Below are 6255 nucleotides of genomic sequence, written 5' to 3' on the forward strand. Positions count from 1 at the left end.
TGGGATAGAGCCCAGCATCCAGCTCTCTGCTCATCGGGGAGCCTGCTCCCCCACCCCCTCCTCTCTGCCTACTTGTGATCTCTCTGTCAAATAAATAAATAAAAATCTTAAAAAAAAAAGAGGAAATAATGATTCTACACAGACTCTTCCCCAAAACTGGAGGGGTGGCAATACCTCCCAACTCATCCTATGAGGCTGGCATTACCTTCATACCAAAATCAGACAAAAACCTTAACAGAAAAGAAAAAAAAAAACTATGGACCAATATCCCTCAGTAACATAGATGCAAAAATTCTAAACAAAATTTTGGCAAATCAAATTATATAATATATTAAAATGATAATACATTATGACCAAGTAGGGTTTACCCTAAAAATGTAGAATTGGCTTAGCATTTGAAAATCATTGAACAGAATGCACCACAATAACAATAACAAACTAGAGGAGAAAACCATATGGCAGAAAAGCATTTCACAAAATCTAACACTCATTTTGATAAAACCTCCCAGAATATTAGGATAAAAGGGAACTTTATCAACCTTCTAGAGGGTATCTTTGAAAAGGAAAAGGAAAGAAGAAATGGAAGACCTTCTCAAGGCCCTAGCACAGGCTGAGCTGGTTATGGGCTGGTAACCCAGAATGGCTCACACATCTGTTAATGGGTACTGAGCCTTCTGAAATGAAACTAGTCTTCATATTGGATTCTTTGGAATGTTTAACCTTCTGTAATCCTGTCAGTGTCCTTGAACTTGGGTCATACCAAGTTCTGCCAGGGGCCAAAGATCGTTGCTCTAATACTTTAACAATACTGATGGTGATGATAGTGATAATGGGAATAGCTAATAATTCCTGCTTAGTCACTGTGTATCAGGCACTGTGTAAAGTTTGATATAGATTAGTTCACAGAGTATTACAGAAGTCCTTAAATGACAGCAGTACTTAGGAAATATTAAGATAATAGTAAGATAAGGCTGAGACACGTGGAGAGAGGAATCAACTTGTCCAAGGTCACACAGTTACAGAGCAGGACATGTGGATACCTGCACACTAACTAGACAAGTGGTCAAATCCTAAGGCATTCTAGGTAATTTTAGAATTGATTTTCTCAAACCACGTGACCATACATAACATTTACTTAAGTGGCATAAAAACTATGAGGAATTCTTTTATATATACAAAGGACTACATATAATATGCATATTGTATCAGGAATGGTGTAGAAAAGACCACATGTGGGTCATTTAATGAATGAAATAATGAAAACTTACTTGGAGTACATTGGCGTGAAATCTCATTTACAACGGTTTTAGAAGTTGACTAGAAATTTATTAAGTATGTGTGATGTAAACCAACAGATACTAAGCTTTTTCTTTCACCTATGATGGGCCTGTAGGTCAGTGTATATGTGCTTGAAATAAATCTGTTAACCTTAAGAAAAATTTTACCAGATGCATTTCTGATGAAATCCAAAGTAGACCCTTCTGAATCACTTTTTTTTAAAGATTTTATTTATTTATTTGACAGACAAAGGTCACAAGTAGGCAGAGAGGCGGCAGACAGAGAGAGGGAAGCAGGCTCCCCGCCGAGCAGACAGCCCAAAGCCAGGCTCGATCCCAGGACCCTGAGATCATGACCTGAGCCGAAGGCAGAATCTTAACCCACTGAACCACCCAGGTGTCCCCTGAATCACTTTCTTTGGGGAAATTATTTTTTGTTTGCTGTTCAGTTAATTAAAAATTTAAAAATAATTGCCAACCATATTAAATAGTGGTTCCTACCTAGGAAGCTACCAAGGAGGACCAGAGGTGAATGTTACTGTTCATGGCACCTCAAAGGTGGTTCCATTGCTCAGTTTGTAGGTTTTTTTGATCCTTTTGCCTGAGTATTAAATATTTTCATACTTGACCTTTGTTTTATTTCTAAAAAATAAGCACACTGACCAAAGGATTCCTTCACCAGAGGAAATTTTATTTTTAAGATTTTATTTATTTATTTGATAGAGATCACAAGTAGGCATAGAGGCAGGCAGAGAGAGGAAGGGAAGCAGGTTCCCTGTTGAGCAGAGAGCCCGACTCAGGGCTCCATCCCAGGACCCTGGGATCATGACCTGAGCTGAAGGCAGAGGCTTTAACCCACTGAACCACCCAGGCGCCCCACCAGAGGAAATTTTTAATAACAATTACAGGACTGTTATTTGGTTTAATTATTTTCCTCCTCTTTATTGAGAAATAATTGACTTTTTTTTTTAACTCTGATCCTTTGGAGATTGAAAATACATAATAAACCAGCACGTTTGTTTAATTTTATGAAAGCATGGGAATGCCATATGTAGCATATAATGAACTCAAATTTTTTTTTTTTAAACAAAAGAATCCCGTGTTGGTTTAATGGTGTTTTTCATCCATTTGGATCATAGGGATAGCAAATTCAAATTCCTGCTCAAAGCATTTTGTTCGACTTTTTAATGAGGAAAATTTATGTTAAAAGTAATGTTTTGGTTCACATGTGAATTCCTCACACTTCTTACCCCTGGGTTGTATATTAAAAATCTCTTCCAGGAATATTCAGAAGTGGAAACGTCCACACTCTGCTTTAGAGGGACCCGATTACGGATGCATTGCCATTAATTTAAAAGTTAACGTTAAGTTGCTAGTTTGTAGTAAGTCTCAGGCTTGCATCACCTCCCATTGGCTGGGATGGCCCAAAGCCCACCTCCTCTGCGTAGCTATTGGTTTGTCAGTGGCTCCTCAGCCTCCCGACGTCCCCTCCCTTCTCATTCTTAAACCCCAGGAGTTGAGGTAGAACCTATCAATGCCCGCGGCATCCCAAAGCCCAACCTCCTCTCCATTGCTATTGGCTGATCTCGACGCCTGTCGAGGGCTGGAGGGCGGAGTGGCCTAGCGGAGTCGATAGGTGAGGGTCCTGAGTTAAGCATGAGGGGCGCCCAGCCAAGTCCCCCTCCTCAGTGAAATGTTTATATGCGCGGTCATCTCTTCCGAAATGGTTAGCTGAGAGAGGCATTGCGATCGGGTCTCAGAGGTGTCATTCTCAAGGCGGCGGCGGCGGCGGGAGTCAAGGGCGTTGGCTTTGGGAAATGGGCGTAGCAGGTTCTGGAGGCGGGCTTCAGCGAGTCAGGACTGCTGGGGTGGATCCAAGATTCCTTAAGGAGGTGTCCCTGGCCTGCACCCTTGTTGAACAGTTTTATCAAACTTGAATTCCTGGACTGAGCTTTCTTCTCTCTCCCTCCAGTTAGGGCACCCTGAACCTCGGTTTGCTCATCTGAAAAATGGGTAGCATTGCAACAGCAGTCAGTGAACACTTCAGACTTTATATATATATACACATATATATATATTTAAAGATTTATTTATTTATTTGAGGGAGAGAGGGAGAGCACAGAGGGTAAGTGAGAGGGAGAAGCCGACTCCCGGATGAGCAGAGAGCCCCAGGTGGGATAAGATTCCTGGACCCTGGGATCATGACCTAAGCGGAAGGCAGACACTTAACAGACTGAGACACCCAGACGCCCTGTAATTTTTTTTTTAGACACGTTTCTAAGGCTTTTAAATCAACAATAAGAAAAACCAACAACCACTTTTAAATCGTTTAAAATTTCTAGGTGGGTAATTTTGAAAAAATCATTATCAGCTAGTTCCGGTTTTAATTTTAGTTTTAATACATGGTGCTTCTGATGGTTTTAAATGTATGATGACAGTGATGTTAAAAACCCAAATCACTTTATTTTTTTTAAGATTTTATTTATTTATTTGACAGAGACAGAGACAGAGAGGGAGGGATCACAAGCAGGGGGAGTGGGGGAGGGAGAAGCAGGCCTCCCTCTGAACAGGGAGCCTGATGTGGGGCTCGAAGCCAGGACCCTGGGATCATGACCTGAGCCGAAGGCAGACGCTTAATGACTGAGCCACCCAGGCTCCCCCTCAATCACTTTAAAGGCCTTCATATTTTGTTAGGTACCTGTGAGACACTTGGCTAAAGTCGTGCCAGTTAGGATAGGTTTGAAGTGAGTCTATGAGTCCTCGGGAGAGAACCATCCATTCCTCCCTGCCACCCCATCCCCTGGCACCTGTGCAGTGACTTCATGGAGGGATTTTCTTTGCAATGGTCGAGCAACAGCCAGGAAGTCTGTCTTCAAATATTGCCTAGAAATTAAAAATTTTAAACAAATTTAATAATATATAACTGAATAATATTTCAGTGAATTGGAATTTAAAATGTATCTCCCCGACCCTGGAAATTATTCTTAGTTGGAGTATTTTGGAGCCCTTCGCCGAGCTCCAATAGTTGTTCCTGACCCCATGTGGTGCTGAGGTGGGCGCCAGGGCTCTTGGACTGAGAAATGGAAATTTGGGGTCCAGGGATTCAATTTCAGAAAAGAAAAAAATTCTCTAACCAGTAAGAATTTGCAAGAAATCACGATGTTTGGAATTATGTTTGAAGCCATTTCTTTGCCATGCGTTTTTTTTTATGAGGTATGCTTTACATAAAATAAAATGTCCCCAGTTTCAGTACAGAGTTCAGTGGTTTGGACAGATTCATACTGAACAGCCCAATCACCTCCAAAAGTTTCCTCATACGCTTCCGAGTTCTTTTCCCCTAAGATAACAACTAGTCTGAAAATCCCTCACTGTAGATTAGTTTTGCCTGACTTAGAATTTCATGCAAAAGGAATAATACAATATTTCTTCTTTGATTCTGGATTCTTTCACTGAACCTTATGTCTACAAGATTCAGAGACATAGGAAGTAGTTTGTTTCACTACTGAGTAGTATTCCATGATCCCACCGTTGAGTCTCTTGTCAGTTCTTCAGTTACTGGACACCTGGGATGTTTCCAGTTTTTTGTTATTATGAATAAAGCTAATATGGCCATCTGCGTGCAAGTTTTTGTGTGCACATATTGCAATCGCATGCTGTGAATGGCTCACTGAGCTGATTTTGCAAATCTCAACGGTGGTTAAGCGATGTCATATTCCTAGCTTGAAATAAGTCATGGTGGGAGTGTTTACACCATAGTTGACAAATGCTACAAATTAGAGCGTTTTTTTTTTTTTCCTGGAGAGCTGGTTGTTGAACATCTACCAGCACATCACTGGACATAAGCTCTTATTTCTTTGAATACCTGGGAGTCAGATTGCTGGATTGTGTGTGTTTACCTTTATAGGAAGCTTTCGATCTCTTTCCAAAGTGGGTCACCATTTTACACTCCCAAATAGCAATGCATGAAAGTTCTAGTTGCTCCACATTCTCAATGACAGGTGGTCTTTATTGTCAGTCTTCTTATTTTTTTAAAAGATTTTATTTATTTATTTGACACACAGAGATCACAAGTAGGCAGAGAGGCAGGCAGAGAGAGAGAGGGGAAGCAGGTTCCCCGCTGAGCAGAGAGCCCGATGTGGGACTTGATCTCAGGACCCTGGGATCATGACCTGAGCCAAAGGCAGAGGCTTTAACCCACTGAGCCACCCAGGCGCCCCTATTGTTAGTCTTTTTAATTTTTGCCACTGAATGGTGAAAATCCCGAAATAGAATGGGGCGGTGGAAAAATGGAGGTTCTATGACAGCCCAGTGAGCCAAACTTGTCTCTCTCTTTATAGGCAGAGAAACGTTAAATACACACTGAAGCATGTTGCCGTCTCCGCACCTAGTGACTTTTCTCTTGCTCTTTTCCATTTCACCACATAAGGAAGCTGAAGCTCCAAACAGGAGAATGTAGCCAGTTCAGACACCACAGGCAATTCACACTGTTGGGGAAATAATTAAAAAATAAAAATCTTGTGCCAGCTTGTGAATCCTCTCCACAAAGGCAGAAAAGATTGAAATAGTTTTATTATTGAATAAACATTAAACCAGATGGCAATGTGCAACTCAAGCAATGTGCTAAAGAGCTTTGGAAGAAGGGCGCTTGGGTGGCTCAGCAGGTTAAGCCTCTGCCTTCGGCTCAGGTGTGATCTCAAGGTCCTGGGATGGAGCCCTGCACCGGGCTCTCTGCTCAGCGGGGAGCCTACTTGTGATCTCTCTCTGCCAAATAAATAAATAAAATCTTTAAGAAAGAATTAAAAAAAATTTTTTAAAAAGAGCTTTAAAAAAAAAAAAAAAGCTTTGGAAGACAGAAAGAAACATCTTCTATTCAGGCGAGCGGCTCTGACCCGTTATATACACGTTCTCAAGAATGGCAATTTGTCCTCCAGCAAGAGAACTTGACAGCACTGTTTGTTATCCATAGTGTATCTCCAAT

This window comes from Lontra canadensis, unplaced genomic scaffold (genome assembly GCF_010015895.1).
Source record: "Lontra canadensis isolate GAN:19392208 unplaced genomic scaffold, GSC_riverotter_1.0 scaffold134, whole genome shotgun sequence".
Classification (NCBI taxonomy): Eukaryota; Metazoa; Chordata; class Mammalia; order Carnivora; family Mustelidae; genus Lontra; species Lontra canadensis.